This window comes from Manis pentadactyla, chromosome 6 (genome assembly GCF_030020395.1).
Source record: "Manis pentadactyla isolate mManPen7 chromosome 6, mManPen7.hap1, whole genome shotgun sequence".
NCBI lineage: Eukaryota > Metazoa > Chordata > Mammalia > Pholidota > Manidae > Manis > Manis pentadactyla.
The window spans coordinates 36,969,539-36,990,576 of NC_080024.1; the positions used below are offsets into that span (position 1 = coordinate 36,969,539).

The following is a 21,038-nucleotide window of genomic DNA, read 5'->3' on the forward strand; positions in this document are numbered from 1 at the left end:
GAGTCCAAATGAAGGGTCTCCCAAATTTAAGATCAGTTTTCCTTGGCCAAATTTCTGGCTTCTTAGAAAGGATTGCTCATCACCTTTCTCATTACAGGATTAAACATAAAGACTCTGAAGCCAGATTGCCTAGGGTGTGAAACCAACTCAACCACTTGTACCCACAGTTCTTAAGCTCTTTCTTAACCTGCCTGAGTTTTCTCATTCGTGACATCGAAATACCACCAGTTAGCTATCTTAGAGGGTTGTTGTGAAGATTAAATGGGATCATGTATTTAAAGTTCTTGCTTACTACTGGAACATGGTAAGTATTCCACAATGATAATAATAATAAAAATAATAATTGCTAATAATGATGATAATAATACATAACAATTATAAAATAGCAAATGCTTCCTACATTTGAAGGTGGTAATAAAACCAATCTCTCAGTCTTCTGCTGAGCCTTAAAAAAATTCAAATTCCTTTTAGAAATCTTCAAAATTGTCTCACTTTCTTTTTCTGGACAATTACTCTGAGGCTATTTGCTATAGTGGTTGATATGCCTATATGCTCAGAGGACTAGAGATTGACTGTATTACACCATATTTTTCATAATGATGACCTTGACTCTTTAAGGGGAAGATTTTGTAATATTCAGTATACCAAAGTTCTTCTGAATTTGAGGAAGGTGCAAGAAAAGATACATATTACTTTTTCTTTTTAAATCAATTCCTAAAGGAACAATTAGCCAGGTCCTGAGAATAGAGTGGTGAAAAGTAAAGCATGCTCTTTGCTCCTGTGGTGATTCCAGTCTGGTGGGGGAGGCTGATATTAATAAACTAATCAGAAAATAAAAGCCTCATTAATAAATGAGATAAGTACTATAAGAAAATGAAGCATGCTTCTGTGTAGGTACAAAGAAGCCTGACCTTACTCAGTTTCCCTGAGGAAGTGATGCTAGAACAGAGATCTAAGAATGAGCAGGCAGTATCCTGGGTCAATGAGGGGGCAGCGAGGCTGTTGGAAGCAGCTGTAGGAGGGAGCTATTCTGAAGGGTCTTGTGGGGGAAAGGAGCTTTGGAAGGAGGATCAGAAAGAAGTGCAGCATGGCTGGCAAGTTTATAGCAAGGGGAGGAGTGCCAGTAGAGAGGGCTGCGGAGGGAGACAGGCCAGTCCTGGGAGGCCCCTACAGACCTTGATAAGGATTGTCATTCTTATCTCAAGAATGTGGGAAATCACTGAAGATTTTAAGCAGATTGTGGAGAACAAGACCTGACTTGCATTTTGCAAAGGTGACTATGCTGTGTGGGACATGGACAGGTAAGGGGCTGCAGTGGTGGCAGGGAGACCAGCTTGGAGACAACTGTAGACATATAGGGGAGATGTGTTAGTAACTTGAACTGGGGTCTTCACAGTAGAGATGGAAAGAAATGGGCTCATGTCACAAATATTTATGGGCAAGATTTGGTGATGGGTAGATGTGGGGCTGAGGAAAGAAAAGCTTTAGAATGACTCCTAAGTTTCTGATATGAGTAAATTAAAGGATGAGGTACCACTCACTAAGATGGTGAACACTGTAAAAAAACCTAGTTTGGGTGTTAGAATATGAATTTTACCTTCGATATGTTAAGTCATATAATTAGAAGATTTCTGGTCAGGAGGGAATCAAAACAAAAAAAGGATGGAGAGTCCTGATGGATATTTCATCTATCTATGGTGATCATGTATCTTTAGTGATTTCATTTGTATTTGCTAGGCTTTGTGTCTGTCTTTCTAGAACAGTTACAGTAAACTGCAAACTTCTCTATAACATGCTGAGAATAGCTTAGGGAGTGGGGCAGTCCAGTTAAAGATGTCAGATTGAACACAATAAGCATTCAATTCCCTTCCCTCCTTTACCTAGCTAAAGGAAAATAAAATGATTTTTAAGAAAACATAAATGCAAACAAAAAAGAAAACGTAAATGCACAAGGACAAAGGGAATGGGATAGGAGACAACAGCAATACAGTTTTAGAAACTAGGAAACAGACAAGTAGGAACTGAACTAGGATACTTAAGAAGCCTGAATCTTAAACTCGATGATAACCAACCCAATTTATAATATAGAACCCCCCCAAATTGGAGCAACAGTTATGTTAGGAAGTGGGAATGAGGATGGGGGATTACATAGGGAATTTGGTGGAAATTTTTTGTGAGAAACTGGTAGATCTCTAACTCCTCACCCAGTTCCTCCCAGGTAGAAGACGGTCTCTCCCTCGTTCAGTAGCGATCTGGAGGCTTACTCTGGTGAAGAGCAGACAGAGGGACTCTGTATTGGGGTGATAGAGAAGGAATGCAGGCCGCAATACTGAAGACTAGGGATTAAGTGTACGCTTATAAATTGTATGTTGACATGGTGTGGGGTGATCATGGGCAAGACAGTGTAGCACAGAGAGGACAAGGAGTGACTCGGTGGCATCTTACTACACTGATGGACAGGGACTGCAATGGGGTATGGAAGGGGGACTCAATAATATGGGTGAATGTAGTGAGCACATTGTTTTTCATGTGAAATATTCATAAGAGTGTATATCAATGATACCCTAATAAAAAAAAATGTGTGTTGAAACTTCCTTCATCGTCTTCCTCCACTTGGCTTCCAGAATACTGTTAGCCAGGCTGGAAGAATTCTCTGGGTAAACTAATCAGCCTAAGAGAAAATATTCTGACATGTGCCCCATATGCGGGCCTTTATCACAACACTCAGTAGCAAACCCAATGGAGAGTCTCCTTACGCACACAGAACATCCTCTCTTCAATGTCTCATTCTTAAAAAGAAAAAAGACACAGCCACTGATCACCAGATATTTGAAGAACACTCATCAGTGAAAGAGAACAAAGCAAACAGAGAAAGCAACTTGAAAGAAATGAACTCTGCCAACTGAAAACTTAGAAAACAAACTTTCTTGTCCTCAGAGAGAGAAGTGAAGATATGAAACAATAATAGGGTTACCTATACAAGGAATATTCAGCATGTTCAAAAGAAACTTAGATATTAAAAATATGACATTAGAAATGAGAAATTCAATATAGGGACTAAAAGAAAAAGTTAAGGCAATCTCCCAGGAAGCAGAGTAAAAAGATTAACATTTGGATACAGGACAGAAAAGATATGAAAATTAGAGGACCAGTCCAGGAGGCCTAACATCCAATAATAGGGTGACTGAAAAACAGAGAACAGAGTACAGGAAATCAGCAAAGAAAAAAGTTAATGAAAATACCCTACAATCTTAGTTTCCAGACTGAAGGGCCAATCAACTGCTCTGTAAAAATAGCAGCCCACCTGAGAATGTCATAATAAAACATTCATTGACATATCCTGGCACATAGTAGACACTCAAAAAATTTGTGTTAAAAAATAAAAAATCTAAAACAAGAGGAACAAAGTGATAAGACTACGAACTCCCAGAAAAACAAATTTGTTTAATATAACAAAACAAGATTCAGAATGTTACCTGTCTTCTTAATAGCAACACCTGAATCTAGAAGGCAATGGAGAAATGCTTTCAAAAATACAGGAAAAATAGATGTCTATCATGTGAAAAAGTATTAAGTGTAGGATGAAGTTATTTTCAGATTTGCAAGATCTCAAAAATCTTACTTCCTTTGTACTCTCTCAGGAAGCTTCTGGGTTGTGTCCTTCACTAAAACAAGGGAGCAAACCAAGAAAGAGGAAGGCATCAGAATCAGGAAATAGGATCCAAGACTAGAGAGAGGTGAAGAAAATCCCCAAGTAAGGATGAAGGGGTCTCAGTCTCCTAAGGGGAGCTAATGCTAGAGAGAGCATCTGACCTAAATTGGAACATGTCAGATTTCCTCCAGAAGATGAAATGGTTAGAGATCCCAATGCAGGTGAATATATTGAAAGGAGGTTTACACAATTGAAGGGGAGTTTGAATTTGTATTAAGAACAAAGAAAACTAAGTGAACAGCAATAAAATAGTCATGATAATAATTCCATGGATAATAATTCCATGATAATAATTCCAAGGAGCTCTCTGGGGTCTCCTTATAAGGGCATTGATCCCACTAATGAGGGCTCCACCTACATGACCTATCTCTTTTTTTTTTAATTCCAGGAAAAAGGGAGGTTGTATGTAAAGGAAAAGTTAACACGATGGTCTACAGGTATTAGCTGTGAGTAGCATTTGCTTGTTCATAATAATGTGAATACTAAGTAGTAGGTATATAATGGAAATCACAGTATAACTGTCTTTGTCTGTTTGGGCTGCTCTAACAAGCCACCACAGACTGGGTGGCTTATAAACAGAAGTGCATTCATCACAGTTCTGGAGGTTGTGAAGAGCGAGATCAAAGCACTGGAGGATTTGATGCCCAGTGAGACCCCACTTCCGGGTTCACAGCCGGTGCCTCCTCCTTGTAACCTCATTTGGCTGCAGGGGGAGGGAGCTCTCTGGGGTCTCCTTATAAGGGCATTGATCCCACTAATGAGGGCTCCACCCACATGACCTATCTCTTAAAGGCCCCACCTTCAAATATCATCACAATGGGGATTAGGTTTCAGCGTTTGAATTTTGAGAGGTATGATCATTCAGACTACAGCAGACTATATTGAGAGAATGGGCAGAGGGGAAAAGAGCTCATGGTGGGAGTGGGGAATGAGGGAGAGAGAGAGAGGGCTAAATCCTCACTTTCTAGGGTGAGGTGACAATAGAGAATGCCTAAAATGGAAAACCCACAGAACAGTTCTAGCACATTATTAAGCAATATGGAGGTAGATACTTTAAGAATCAGCTGTTGGAGGGGAAGGTGAGAAAGAAAGTAGTTGCCTCTAGGTTGTAAGAAACAGGGTAGGGAGGTAGGGGCTAGGGACTGTTGTTTTCAAAATTAACCTTCAACTACTTGATTCTTTAATATGTGTTATGTGTATGTAAGTAAAAATAAAATATAAATTTAAAAAACATGCTCTGGGAATGTATCACTTGGTACAGATCTAATTCCTAATATTTACTAATTGCACCATGTTAATTTATTTGGGCATCAGTATCTTCATCTGAAAAATGCAAATAGTAATGGTGCCTATTTGTAGGGTAGTTAAGAAGAGTAAATTAAGTAAACAAAGCATGTAAAGTCTCAGCACCATGCCTGGCCTATATTCTGGCATTTTGGGGCTTCCATTTGCTTTGCTTCTTGCCATCCCGATTTTATTCTCTCATTTTTTCCCCAGGATTATCAAATGACAATTGCATTTCAGATCAGATCAGCTCCTCAGATATTATGTCCAATCCATTTTTATTGGAATTCTGAGTGTTCTCAAATAAAGTAGTTCCCCCTTATCTGTGGGGGACACATTCCAAGACCCCCAGTGAATGGCTGAAACCACAGATAGTACCTAACCTTATATGTACTATGTTTTTTCCTATAAATACATACCGATGATAAAGTTTAATTTACAAATTAGGGACAGGAAGAGATTAAGAACAATAATAATAAAATAGCACAATTACAACAATACAGTAAAAAAAGTAATGTGAATGTAGTTTCTCGTTCTGTAAAATCTTATTGTACTGTACTCACTATTCTTGTGATGATGTGAGATGATAAACTGCCTACCTGATTAGATGAAGTGAGGTGAATGACGCGTAGGCATGATGGAGCCTACTATGGACTTTCTGACTGTGTCAGAGGAGGATTCTCTGCTTTCAGACTGTAATTGACTGTGAGCAGGTAACTGAAACTGGAAAGCAAAATATCAGATAAGGGGGTAACTACTGTACATTGAAAGGATATACCAATAATATTTTGTTAAGTGTCAGAAGTAGGAATAGCATGATCTCATCTGCAAGGATATGAGGAATTCTTCCTGAACGTATTTGGAAATATATTCACCAGGAATTATGAGTAATCCTCACTTTCTTGTTTATTGCCTGGATTCTTTTTTAGTACAATGGACATGTAGTACTCTAAAACTCAGAAAAATAGATGTTTTAAAAATAACTCTTCTGTAATAAACTTAAAATTTCACGATTTATTTCTAAAGGTAACTTTCTCATCCGTTATGTGTGAATTTTATTAATTTGTCTTTAGGAACCAAGGTATTTCCAAGTTCCTAGTGGCACGTCACTGTTCCTAAGCAACATTTTCAGTCTGCTTGGGTCTGTGCCAGTGTAGAAATTGAGGCTCACTGGCTTGTTTGAAAGCCACCCCAGAAAGGGGCAAGGTTAAGACTCAAGTTCAAGATTATTCCTTCTAAGCTCAGTGTTCTTTCTACCATATGAACTGAGTGCCTGTTAGTAAGTGACTTGATCTTCTGGTCTCAAATTCAGGATATGAAGGTGTGGAATAGGTGAACTCTGAATTCCTACCAGCCCTAACACTGCATTAATTACTGAGGTATATGACCAGAGTAAGCCTGTGTCATTAACAATATTTATTTCTTTCATATAGGGATTGTGGATTGCAGAAAGTTCCCCAAAATCCATATGATTATAAGTCTAGGCTACTGCATGCAATTTTCTCTCCTTGTTTTATTCATAAATACCAAGGCACAAAATAGCTTTGGGTTTTATTTTCACTTTTGCAATCACTTAGGAATCTTATCAAGGCTGAGCAGAAGATTTGGAAACTCATAATGCATTTCCCAAGAGTTTGCAAAGGTTGTGAAATTCACAGGGCTCAACCTTTCTGAGAACGGGAGCTGACTGGACAAGACAGCTCATTTCCAGTAATGTTCCCAGGTAATTCTCTGGAAATAATGGAGAGGGTAATTACAACCCAGTTGTATGTTCCCAGTTATTGCTTGTATCCAGTGGGACACCCACAAGATTTTCTTCTCCTTCTGTCCCACACAGTCATTCAGCAAGCTGCACTGAGCCAGCCATGAGAAGCTATGGATGATATAGCCTGGCCCAGTACCCTTAAGGAGATCAGAAGATATAAAAACCAAGTTGCTGCCAGTGACAGAGTTTCAAACTGGAGACAGATCAAAGAGATAGAGTGAGATTGCCTTTTGCTTAGCTCTTGGCTAAACTGTGGGTAATTAACTGTGTGATCCACTTTTTCAGGCATTCCACTCTACTTGCTGACCCCTCACTGCAATTAGTCAGATGTCTTCTTCAGTTTGAGTTTTTTGAGGCCTTGATAAACTATGCCTCTGTGAGGGATGGCCTTTAGTCTATGCTTAAAGACCCAGGATCAACTCCTGAGAAAATTCTTTGGAAAAACAATTTGCTATGAAACTGTCCCTAGAGGTGACTGTATTAAAAATAAGACATAATTCCAAATACCCTTCATAAGTATCCATAAGCAACTTCCGAAGACTGTCTAAACAAAACCAGCCTCGCCTTTGTTTTCCCACACATTCTTAAAGGGGATTTAAAATCGGGAGGGGTGATGGTGGTGATTACACTCCAGGGGCTACTCTGAGGCAAACTAGGCTTTTACCGGTTATGAGTCTCACCTTCTAGTGTCCTTCTCAGCAGCACTGTCCTGGCCCTACAATATCTACAGAGCTCTCTCTCCCTCCCTACTAAAATGGTATCCTGTAGAGAATACGACAAAAGCAGTCAAAATGGTGTGTAAGACCGGTTCAGTTTACAGTGTTCCCTCTTGTAGAGATATTTGCATTTTAGTAGCTCTTAGGACAAATGAGAGAGTCTGGGATCAGGGTTTCCATTGGAGAAGGAAATAAAATGGAAATTAAGTGGTATGGACCCCATCACTCAGCTCCTGAGGACTTGACTGCACATTCATTGATAAGGTCCGGGGAGTGGTATAATCTACATGAAATTAACTGTTTGGAACTGCTCAGAGTATATTGGCTTCTGTTCTGGACTGGTAACTGGAAAATAATGCATTTAGCTTTCTTGACCCTTGCAAATGGGAGCCTGTGAAATATCCTGGGGATTACAGTCTTAAGAACTCTGACAGGAAATGTTTACAAAGTTTAGACATATACAAGCTTCCCCAGAAGGACCACAAACCTAGAGACTTGGCTGAGATGTCACTTGAATTGAAAGGCTTCCTAGGCCAGTGAGTAAGTTGCAGTGCCAATGAGGAAAGCCAGAAAATGGTGTGGCCTGTGTGTCTCATCTTCCTGGTATTGTACTCCACTTGTTTTGTAGGCATTTGATGGTATTATTTTTTGTGTGTCTCCCAATTGCTAGTTCTGGCAATACAAGTGAAACTCTAAGAAAGTGATTGTTCTTAGCGAGACAATAGAGTCTTGGCTTAAATTAGTGTGTGGAATATATAATTTGGAGGTGGTTTCTGTCTATGACATGAATGAGTCTTTTATATTAAACAAAAGTTTATTAAAGTGTTTTAGTGAGTATTCCCACCTTGTGCAAAAATTGTTCATCAAGTGAAAATGAAATTTTGGTGAAAGATGAAAAGGCAGTAATTTATTCTAAGGATATCCTCCCACATGTGTGGAATGACATACGTCTGTTTATATATTGCAGCATTGTTTGTAATATCAAAAGGCTGGAAATGACTCAAGTGTCCATCATCAGGGGATTAATCAAATAATTAAAGGATGTCCATCAATGGAATATTATGAAGACTTATAAAAAGTGAACAAGCTATGTATCACTATGGAAAGATCACTAAGATGTATTTGAAAGAAAAAAAAGCAAGGTTCAAAATATTGTAAAAAGAGGTGGAGGGAAAGAATATACATATGTATTTGCTTATAAGGTGACAGACTATCTTTGGGATGATATACAAGAAAATGGTAACTGGTAGTAGAGGGGAGTGAGAAACTAGGTGACTGGGAAAAAGAGGAAAGAGACATTTCACTAGAAATACGTTTGTTCCTCTTCAGTATTAATCATGTGACTGTGTTATCTTCTCAAAAATAAATGAAGTTACGTTTTTATTTAAAAGAGGGAAATAAAAAAGGCAGTAATTTGTAGGGCGTGGGTTTATGAATAGGAAATGACAATGAAATGAGAAACCAAGAAACTATATAAAATTTTTCTGTTTTTCTCACTTATGGAAATTTCAAAAGTTTCTAGAACTATCCTTTAGAAATGCCATATAAATTACTGTGTGATGAACACTTTGGCCATTTATGATCAGTTGAACCTGTGGGTGGCAACTGGGAAAATAACAAGGAAAGCTGTACTGTTCAATTAGTTTCAGATTTTTTCAGACAATGTTTTAATATGTTTTCATCAGAAAATCATAGTGAATATGGCGATTGACCTGTCAACATCCTTTCAATTCCACCTTTGACATTAGCTGTATTGTTGAGTTGTCAGTAGCTGGCATAGATCAGTTTAACCCAATTGCTATAACCCCATTTCCTTTACCCATGTTTAACTGGTTCAGGGATGGGCAGCCTAAACCGGTCTTGAGAAGTTTTGCTGTATTGGTTTTCTATTTATATTCTACTAATTGTAGTTAGGTTATGATTTCATAGTAGCTATATTATCAATGATTTCCTTCATACATGTTTTCAGTTATCGTGGTACTTACAGAATGGTATTTTTAATGACATTTCCCAATGGACTGTAGGTCAGGACAAGAGGAATTGACGCATTTTATAAAATAGCTCCTCTGAGCAGCGGCAGAGCTGGCAGATTCCCCCAGCACGTCATTCTAGTACAGCTCTCCAATGTCTCCCTGTCACTGAACCTCTTTCCCTGGTACAGGATATTGATTGACATGGGTTCTATTCCAGAGGTTGGCACAGTTCTTCTGTATAGGGTCAGATAGTAAATATTTTGGGCTCTGTAGACCATGTGGTCTCTGCCACGACTACTCTACTCTGTCCTTGCAACATGCCAAACACACTGGTGTGGCACTGTGCCAATAAATTTTTATTTACAAAACAGGTTTGAGACCATAATTTGCTGATCCCTGTTCAATTATTATTATTTTTTTCAATTCAATTTCCAAGCAAATCACTCCATTTTGGGGATGATATACAGAAGAGGTTACATTTTAGAGCTCTTTATAGCTTGTACGTGATAACCTGGCCTCCTGTATTCAGTGGTAGAGACACAAACTTTGGAGTCAGAGGAACTTGGTTGGAATTTCAGTTCTACACTGCAGTAGTTGTACGGCCTGGAGCCTCCCTTCTTACCTACATTTCCATATTTGTGGAATGTGGATAAAGTCACTCTAGAGGACTGTTGCAATGATAAAATGAAAGAGTATGTTAAGTGACTGACACAGAGAAGATGCTTAAAAGATATTAGTTTCTTTCTCTAACCTCACAATATCCTCCCCTCTCCATACACGTGAGAATTGGACAACACCACAATCTCATCCACACACATTTGCAAACCCCTTCTGCAATAGCTAATCTTGGAAATTAAAAATTATTTCTAGTTAGCTTCAATTTCAGAGGAGCTATTTTTAAAAGTCTGTCCTCACTTTCTGGGAATCAGTTTTATTTAGTTCTTGCAACCTCTTGCATGTTAACAACAGCCAGCCAACCACAGCATGTCATCAAAGTATTTAACCCAATTGTTCTTTTAACACTCAAGGAAGTAAAGGAGAGCTATAAAATATATGATCAGATTTTAAAGGCCATTGAGCAAAAGAAATTTTATGGAAAGAGTAAAAAATTTAGATTCTATTTGATGTTTGCTATGACCATGACTAGGCTTTTTAGAATAGGTTTATTGTAAAATTTCTTAGGGAATTCACTTTCAGTGCTGTATGTAGAGTATTGGTTTCACAACACTATTTGAAATGATTCCCCTTTGAAAAGTTTCATTTAAACTTTAAAAAATATGCATACATATACGAGGCACTAGTGATAGGAAGTATTTTCATAGCAGAGCAATTATGGTGTGTTTACTTAAATAAACATACGTGGATACTACAAAACTGAATATATTTAGCACAAACTTTTTGGTTGGGAAATATTTAAGTCCCCCCATAATTAAAAAACAAAAAAGAATTTGCTTCCTCCCTAAGGAAATTATTAGAATCAAAGCTAAAGTCACTATTTAACATCTGTAAAGTAATAATATCTTCAAAGAAATATTGTTTTTTATGAAATAAGTATTTATGAAATTAATTATCTGGATTCTCAGTCTCCTAAGGGGAGCATTTGCTTGTTCCCAAATGTAATTAATTTGAGTGCTTTTCACTTATGTTTGCCCTTGTTTTAGGATCTTTCTGGAGCAAGAAACGGATATTTGCACAGATTAATCTCAGATATCTATTGCTGCGTAACAAGCCTTATGTTTAGTGGCTTAAAATAGCAACTACAGTGTATGTAATTTTTGGGTCATTTCTACCTGAAAAGATAAGCCATTAGCCTTGGAGTTTCTTTCTTTTTCCTTTCCATAGGTTGGAACACTAAATGCACCCACAACCTAACTTTGACTATGAGGATGAAGATACCAGCTTAGGAAATAGTGAAGCAATAAATGGAAGGAATCTGGGTCCTGAATTGACTTTATGGAGTAGAGACTCCCTGTCTAGTTGGACATTCACCTCATGTAATGTAAGAAATAAATGAACTTCCGTGTTATTTAAGTCTCTGCTTATAGATGTATACACTTTCTGGTGTTTTTGGTAGGGGGCAGCTTAGTCTGTACCCTAATAAGCAAGTCCCACTTTCTCTTGCTTTTACAGTGATATTTGCCTTCCAACTTCTTCAGTAGTTCCCTGCTACTCCTATGTATCCCTCCCAGAAGGGCCATGTGAGCCACTCGGTCACTAGAGAGAGACATTTACATAATATCCTCCTACCTAAATGTGGAATTGCCCCAGTAGAGCAGGTCCAGTTACCTTCTTACTGCTTTTGCGTGGTTTTCCCCACAAGTATCTGCCTTGTGCCTGTGGATCTCCTTGGACTGCAGTTAAGGACCCAGCCATGGACCACAGCTCACTCTCAGGACTTTCCACTATGCCTTTATCACTTCCCTTTCCTACCTTCTGTACATTGCCTCTTTTATTCCCCAGAGACCTAGATAATAAACATTCCCTTTCAAATCAGAGACACTTTGAACAACTAGTTATTAAATTGGTACTTTGTAAGGTATAACAGAAAAATGATGAAATGGGGAAAGTACCTCACTTTTCAATCTACTTGGAAATAAATAAATAGGTGATTATAAATTAAAGTGAAAAGTTCTATAATTGGAATACTTACAGTGTGTGGTAGGAATACTGAAAAGAGGCACCTAACCCAGTGTCAAGTGAAAAAAGGTGTGGAAAAGGTGAAGTAAATGTGTATACTGGCTGTACACTTGTTAATAATAAGACAGAATTTTAAAACTTCAAATAATTTAGAGCATATCAAATAAAAAGTGAAAGTTCTTTCTCCCACACACATTAATTTAATACCCATAGTGATTTGTTAATATTGGCACCTGTTTCCCAGATATATAGATATGAAAATGACTATATCAATATATATCCATGTAAAGTTCTATTTCTCAAAAACCTAATCATTGTGTACATATTGTTATGCAGCCTCTTTTTTTTTTTCCCACATGGGCTTATTTCCTTACCACACATGTATATTTACCTCATTTAAAAAATAGTTTATAGATTTTTTTACTAATGATACATCAACTTATTTAACAAATCTCTTTTTTTTGACATTTAGGATGTTTTCCATTTTTTTCTTCTAATAGTAGTGTTTCAAGCAACAGTCTAGCCATTGGACTTAGTGATAAATATTCAGAGAAAATGAGTACAGTCTATAAATCCTATACCTGCCCTAAATAACATATGTATGTGGGAAAAAAATCAGACATTTTTGGATATATAAAGTATCAGAAAGCTACCTTCTGCTTTTCTTTCTGGGGAATTTACTTGAGAACACTCCAGCAAAATCAAAAGCAAAGCAAAACTGTTTCTCAGGGGGATTTTAAATGTATAAAAATGTGAATGAGTAATCAACCTAGTGAAATTTAAGAGACCAGAATAAAGAATCAAAGCATGGTTCTTGAACAGAGTACTTGAACATTATAAAAGAATCATTATTTCCAAATTAATGTTTGGGCTTCTTTCAATTCCAAACAAACCCTGAGAGGGGTTTGTTTTGAATCATGACAAAATGTTCTAGAAAAATAAGTAAGCAAGAATGGTTAAAGAATGTTTATTTAAAAAGGGGCTGGAGGTTGGTATTAGCCTTACCAGATGCTTATGAATTATAAATATGTAATAGTTAAATCATGTTAAGTCCTAAAAATAGACATATATAAATCAGTGACCCAGAAGTGATAACCCAGATTCAGAGCTTATAAAATACAGGAAGATAATAAAACAATATGTTTTAAAGAAATTACAAATTTAAGTGTAAGAAATTGTTTCTTTAATAATTAATGTGGGTGGAAAAGGAATTTTTTGATGACTACTTTGTGAACTTTGCATCAAAGCATAAAAATAGATTAAACAGTTAAAAATTCAACCAAAAAATTTGAGAAGGTATAGGGAAAAGTTTATATCATCCCTTTATAGGGAAGGACTCCCTCAAGCAACATGCAATGGAAGAAACCATAGAAAAAGGTAATAGATTTGACCATAAAAATATACAGTTTCTGTAGTTAAAAAAAAATACATATAAAAGGAAAAGGGAAATCACAAACTGGGAAAGATTTGTACAACATACGTTGCAAAAAACAGGGTTACTACTGAAAGGGTATCTTGCCGTGACCCTCCTTACCCCAGAACAACTCAGGAGACACAGGCCCACGCAAGAGATTTTATTATGTAGAAGAGAAAACGGCTGCCCCCAGAGAGAGGGAGCAGCAGCTCGTGGGTGAGGAAGCGCATTTTTAAGGAGTAAGGGTAGGGTGTGTTCTGTGTGGGTGATTGGACCTTAAGGGGTGGGGGTCTTAGCGCACCAGAATTTGCTTTCAACTATCACTTGTCAAAACTCCAATATCAGTTAATTCCAATTCTCAGCCTAGTGTCTGCCCAATGTGGCTGAAGAAACATACAAAACCATGTGTACTGGTCTAACTTTAAATTTACTGTTAACTGCCTTCCAGTGAGACTTTTGTCCTGTTCTAAAATTGTAATACATTTCCCTAGTTCATTCACTCTCTCACAGTTCCCTGACAACCATCTCATACCCTCTTCTCAGGCTTTAAACTTCCAGCATCATCTTCTCATCCTCAGTGTACACTGATTAATTTTGCTTATTTCTTTAAGAAAATATTAGCAACCTGAAGACAATTTCCACACAATCACACCACTGTATCATCCCACCCCCTAGGATCCCCCTTCCTGTTCTAGAAGACTCCTACGCTCTCATCAACCCCTTCACAGGGTCACTCAGTCCCACCCCCTCTCCTCACCTACTCAAAGACAAGGATGTGTCTTCAGAAATTTCCAGTCCTCCCCCTCTACTGAACCATTCTCTTCATCTTGCAGTCGTTATATTGCTTTTCATGTCTCAAAAATAAACTCTTCTATCCCACTTTCTCCTCAAGTTATTGCTCCATTTCTCTCATTTCCTTTGCAGTAATTTCCCTAGAAGGAAATACATATGCTTGCTTAATATTTCCAGTTTCTCTGCTTCCAGTCCTCCTTGAACTCAATCCGTTCAGGCTTTTACCCCACCAGACACAGTGCACTGACCTTCATTTTCGCTAAGCCCAGTGGTCAACCCTCAGTTTTATCTCGCCTGCTCTATCAGCATTTGGCACAACAATCACCCTCTTTCCCAGAAACAATGAATTAACCCAGCATCCAGTAACTCTCCTTACTGTATTCTTCCTGCTTTGCTGTTTTTCATGCCTAAAATGGCCCTCCTGATCTTTCCAGAGCCCCCAAAACTGTTCCACTTGTAGTCTTCCCCATTTCAGTGAATGACAACTCCCTCTTTCCAGATGCTCAGACCAAAAATCTAGAAGTCTTATTTGACTCATCTCATTTTTTCAAGTTCCACTTCCAACCAGACAGCAAACTTGTTGGCTCTATCTTCAAAATAGATACAAAGTTTTTAACATCTCACCATCATCACTGCTGCCACCCTGGTGCAAGCCACCACTCAAGTCAAGTGGATTAATTCAATAACCTCCCAATGGATTTTCCTGTGTCCGCCCTTGCTCTTTCTGTTCTTCACTCAGCAGTAGTGATTGTATTAAATGAGCTGTCTGGTCTTTGGTCAATAGATTCCAAAAGATCCTATGTCAGAGTAAAAGCCAAAGTCCTCTCTCCAGGTCCTCATCTTCTGCACATCCTCCTTGCTCACTCTGTGTGGTCACAAGAGCCTGCTTACTGTTCCTTGAAAAAGCCAGGCACCCTGGGCCTTTCAAATGGCTCCATCTCCTTCTTTTTATCTCTACTCAAATGCCATCTTCCCTGCCCACTCTCTGCAGCAATTCCTGCTAAGTCCCCATCCCCTCCCTTGCTGCATTTTTTCACCTCAGTACTCATTACCCTCTAATATGCTTTATTCATTTTGTCCATTTTCTGTCTATTCTCATTATAATGTAAGCTCCATGAAGTCAGGGATGCATATATATATATATATATATATATATATATATATATATATATTTTTTTAACTCATGCAGTCCTAGTGCTGGCACATAGTAGCTGTTCAATAAAGATTTGTTGAATAAGTTAATGAATTATGTTTAATGTAATTAACAAATATATGCGAAGGGCAATGTGGGAGTGTAAATCTTTTCCAATGACCTAAAATGTAATTTGACAAAACCTAATAGAAGTCTTATCCATATACTCAGTAAATTTCACCTCTAGAAATGTATCTTAATGTAGGATTTCCCAAGTTAGTATAAATGAAATACTGTACTAATAGGTATGTTGAAAACAAAGAAAATATTCTGGAAAAAAAAATGTCTTGTAACCTGCTCAGATGCAGCTGCAATTGTAATTATTTGCGGGATTTTAAAATATATTGATGCCTGAGTCCCACCTTCAGAGATTCTGACTGAATTGGTTTGGACTGGTTGTCCCTCTTGTCATATTAGCAGCCTATGTTGATTATTACTGAGATCCATTAACTCACTAGGGGCTGTAGGTGGTAATAATCTTGTTCACATTTCTGGGCCCAAAGTTTTTCATATACAAAATGAAGGGCTTAGAGTACATTTTTTTTTGCAAGCATCCTTCCAACTAGGATACTCCATGTTCATATAGGAAATGCTCTTTAATTAGAGGTTTGTCTGGAAGCATTTGCCATTTCTTCCTGGTGATTTATTGGTATATGTATGTGAGTGCATGTGTGTAAAAGGAGAGCATTTGTGTGAACTTTATAATGCTGTGACGTAAGAAAAGGTATTTAATTTTATTCTAGAAAAACCCAAGAGAATAAATCAAAATTGTGAAGGTGTCATCAAGCTTTCCATTCAGACATGTATCAGGTATGATTTTAGGGGAAACTCAAATGCTTCTTGGAGGGCTAACTAGAGCACGGCAGGAACAGGATTCTGAAACCAGGAGAGCTGGTTTAAAACATTATCAGTGACTTATTTAGTCTGTTTCGGCTGCTTTAATAGACTGCTGTAGACTTGGTGGTTTACAAACAACAGAAATTTATTTCTCACAGTTTTGGAGGCTGGAAAGTCTAAGATCAATGCACCAGCAGATTTGGTGTCTGGTGAGGGCCTTCTTCCTGGTTCATAGACTTCCATCTTTTTGCTGTGCCCTCAGTTGGTGGAAGGGATGAGGGAGCTCCCTGGGGTTTCTTTTATTAGGGCACTAATTCCTTTCATGAGGGCTCTACCTTCTTCCCTAATTATCTCTCAAATGCCCCACCTCCAAATACCATCACATTGGGTATTAGATTTCAATATATGAAGTCTGAGGGAGGGGAGAACTTTTAGTCAATAGTGACATAGAACACTGGGAAATATCAGCAAACAGTACTGAATAACTCATTTTGAAGCATCTGAAAATACAGTAAGAAAAGGACTTCTGATCCTACAGAAGCCTCATGCTCTCTTTATATGTGTATTTTCTAGCATTTTCTATGATATTCCTTTAAATATGAGGATGATTTATACTCCCATTAGATCAATTTTCTACCATTAACATTTTTTTCAGTAATTTTTAACTAGTTTCGTTGCCAATTGTCTTGTTTTCTCAGATCAATAACCAATACATTTAGGCAGCTATTTAGGTGTATGGCACACTTGAAGGAAACTTATAATAACACACAAACCAAAGCTGTTCACTCTTACCATTAAAAACATAATGTAACTGAGTTGAATGAACCCATTGAGAGATTCATTTTTCCCCAAGAAAAACTATAAAGTTATTCCTCACAAACCGACATCATTGTCCCCACCACAATTAGATGTTAGGGATCAGATAAAATGTTATTGCACTTACCACTGTGAACCACAAAGCCTTCAAAAAATGCCAAATTCACTTAGATAACCAAAGAAACGCACTGCTTAGGGCAAATAACCTGTTTCGTAGAAAAAGTTAGTGCATGTAACAGTTTTATATCCCAGCTCCATACTTAGAAAAAAGTGAAAAAGTTCACTTCACATATATTATTAAGTAATGTAAGTATGGAGTGTTTATATGTATAAAATGCCTGACACAGAGCAAATTTCAATGTGTATTAGCAGTTATCATCATAGGGATGATGTGTGTGGTTATTGTCAGAAATACTACTAAACATTACTTGGTGGCTTTTGGTTAAATCCTTTTTAAGAAAATTAAGGTCTATTTTTTTCACCTTGCCAATTACACCACAAAGTGGATTATCTCTAATGTGAGAGTACTGTAGTTTTTGTTAATTTTTTTGTTGGTTTCACCACACAAAGTGTCTAGTGTCAAATAATACTTGGCCAGCTGCTTTAAGGATGTTGTGATAGTTTTAAATAGATAGATAATGTAAAGTGAAAATGACCTTTGTGACCCAAGAAACCAGAACTGGTACTGAGCATGGGTAGCAGTTGGTAGGCAAAATTTACAGGAAAACCTTTGGCAAATAGGACCCAGATAACTGCAACCATATGTAATAGGACTCTAATGGGTGGCCTTCTGTATTACACTGGACCTCACTAAGCAGTATCTTCTTTACAAAGAACAGTGGCATTGAGGTTCTGGACATAAACCTCTTATCATCTCAGAACAAGTTTATGTTTGGGCTGTGAAAATGAGGAAGGCCTGAAGAACAAGGTCTTAAAAGGACACAGACCACGAAGTACTCTTGTGAAAACAGTCAAGAATCAGTATGACCTAAGTGTGTAGGCTGAGTGACGGAGTTTCTTTGTTTATTTCACTGAATTGTAATATTAGGAAAGATCTGAGTGGCAATAGTTACTCTTCCGAACATCCCCTTTCTCTTTTCATTAACCACCACTTTTGAGGAGTGATTTGGGTGTAGTTGCAACCGAACTGGCCTGGACTGAATAGTTCCTGCCTTGCCCACACCATCTTGTTTCTCAAGGCTGTCTTTAGTTTTGGTGAATGCCATTTCCTTTCTGAGAACTGCTGAGGTAGTGGGGGTGGAAGTAGATGTTTGGCTGAGTTTTGTCCTGTGGGGGAAGGGCAGGGCTAGCCTTCTGAGCACCAGCTTCTGCTTTTGTGGGCTTGGTTTCTTAAATGCCTGGTTCCTTTTTATAAATGACAGTAAATTTAGTCTGAGCAGGCCTATAAAATCCCCTTTCTGGGAACAAATGACTGAGGGTTCAGGGTGTGGCTAATTTTCTTTGCCCAAACCCTTGTCCACAATTTTGCTCAATATACCCACTTGGTTTCTGTCTATTGTTAGTCTTTTAAAGGTCTTGTCAAGCTTTTTTTTTTAAAAGGTCTGATTTAAATATTGTTTCTGTGAGAATGTTTTTTTGCCTGTGTTGAAACACAACTTTGAGGAAAACCCTTTGAAGCATCAAGTCTTGTCAGATAATCAGAGCTTCTGATCAAGATTACGAGTCTTTGGGAGCCCTGCGGTTGGATGTGGTTCTATCACTGACATATCTCATCATTTGTTTTATTTGATGTTGAAATCCTACTGATATTATTTTATACCACTTTCCAGCATTGCATCAGTGTCTCTGGCAGTATGGACCTTATTTGTTTATGAAAATGGAAGCTTCTAGCTCCTTAAGAATGTCTTGACTCTCCTGCTTATGTTGTGATTATCTTTGAAACTTTTCTCAGGATCTAATATATCTTATCTATGTTGCTTGTTTGTAGATGTTAGGGAAGTGGTGGCTCATCTAAAAATATTCATAAAGAAAACTTAAGGCTTCTGCCATGCAAATTCTCTGATACTCTTCCAAACATTTCTGCTACCATCACAAATAACTAACCAGACGCCTCTTTAAAGCTCTCAGATGTATCTTACTGCCAGTAAATTATTTCTTAAGTCTGCTTTTCCTCTTAAAATTCCACCATCAAGTCTAAAAATTACCTTTAAGCTGGAAGGCTCTGGGGTCAAAATTGCTTAGATTCAAAACCATTTGGCCATTCTCTAGCTATCTGGTCTCTGTCAAGTTTCATCATTTGTGAAATGGGGATAAACAGTAGCAGTCACCTTGTAAGATCAATGAAAGGGTTAAGCAACCATAGTGTAAGCCATTACAGTTTTCTTTTTTCTTTACCAGTAGAACATAGGCAAGGTAAAAATATTATCTACTCTTTACTAGGCAATGGTTGGACAGTTTATGATCCCATGTAATCCTCTGTGAGGCAGGCAACTTTTCATTTTTCAGATGATTAAATCATAACTATAAAGCCTAATCAATTGTCTTAAAGGTCACACAGCTGGTAAATAGTTAGAGCCCAGGTTTATTTCTAAAGTACATTCCCTTTTCACTATAGGACATAAGGAAACTTTATTCATCTTTTTTTTTTCTTCCAGGTTATAATGTTTCAGGGTTTCCAACTGCTGGTGTATGACTTCTTTGGCTGTATAAAAACAAGTGCACTTGATAACTCACGAAAAGATCTGGAAGAAATTTTAATGCACATTACTGAAATGAATGAAAGAAGCCAATCCGAAAATACTATATATATATATCACGATTCCAACTATGTGATATTCTGGAGAAGGCAAAACTATGGAGACTATAAAAAGATTAGTGGTTGCCAGGGGTTTTGGAAGAGGGAAGGACGAACATGTGGCACACAGACTTTTAGGGCAGTGAAACTACTCTGTATTATACTGGAATGGTGGATATATGGCATTACACATCTGTCCAAACCCATAAAATGTACACCATCAAAAGTGAACCTAACGTAGTCTATGAACTTTAGGTGATAATGATACTGTGTTAAGATAGGTTCTTCAAAATGTATCACTTTGGTGGAAGAAGCTGAAAATGAGTTAAGGCTCTCGTGTGGGGGCAGGGGTGGGGAATCTCTGGACCCTTCTTTAAATTTTTTGTGAACTTAAAACTGCTCCAAAAAATAGTTTGTTTAAACAAACAAGTGTAGAGAAGAAAGGCAAAATGGGGAAGGGGAAGGAAAAATAAGTTTGCGAAGAAAATTTGTCTATCTTGTCTGTCTGCCTGCCTCGTACTATAAGAGTCAAAAGTGCAAGACCGGAACAGAGGATTTGTGTTTTAAGTCCTGCTGGCTCTCAAGTTGCTGGGTAACCTTCAGTAAACTACCTCTTTTCCGGATCTCAACTTAAATGTTTAAAATGAGGCTGTTGAACTGACCTCCAATTCTCTTCTGGTCCTAGAATTCCAGCCTTGCAGCTAAGAACTTACCTGCTTGCTTTTTTCCTTCCACCCTGAGCAGCCGCCGTTGCCTGAACCGTGTAATTACTGAACTGCACCTTCTTTAACATACCCAGAGGGTCCTAAACACAGCAGCCATTCCCCGTGACACAGGGCTAAAGCGCAGGGATGGAGGACTGAATTTCCGAGGAAAAAGGGCAAAGAAAACCCCACAGTGGACAGACCGCAAGACACGAGCTACTGGACACGCGCAGGTTTGACCGCAGAACAGCGGCAGAGGGCGGGGCGGGGCGGGGCGGCCTGGAGGGCGGGGCCTGCTGGGAGAGGAGGCTGCGCGAGCATCACCCGCCCGCTCGCGTCCCTCCGCTTCCCCTCCTCCGTGCCGGAGGGCGGGGCGGCGGGTGAGCCGACGCCTTGTGACGTCACAGGGGCGGGGTGTCCTTGGGGTCCTGCGGACGCGCG

The 21,038-nt window shown here is 38.3% G+C and overlaps 2 long non-coding RNA genes across 2 annotated transcripts in view; one reads left to right on the forward strand and one right to left on the reverse strand.

The window, feature by feature from the left end:
* The window catches only part of LOC130684072 (uncharacterized), a 33,803-nt gene extending 12,979 nt beyond the window's left edge, over nt 1–20,824 (reverse strand). The window contains exons 1-2 of the long non-coding RNA XR_008998216.1: nt 20,607–20,824; nt 5,596–5,719 (exon numbers count right to left, since the gene is read on the reverse strand). This is a non-coding gene — a long non-coding RNA (uncharacterized LOC130684072). The remainder of the gene's footprint in view (nt 1–5,595; nt 5,720–20,606) is intronic.
* On the forward strand, nt 6,584–20,613 carry LOC118933601 (uncharacterized). The gene is made up of 5 exons (XR_005033176.2): nt 6,584–6,719; nt 6,834–6,978; nt 11,293–11,449; nt 16,229–16,295; nt 19,754–20,613. It is a non-coding gene; the product is annotated as an uncharacterized LOC118933601 (long non-coding RNA).
* Nucleotides 20,825–21,038: the final 214 nt, after the last annotated feature.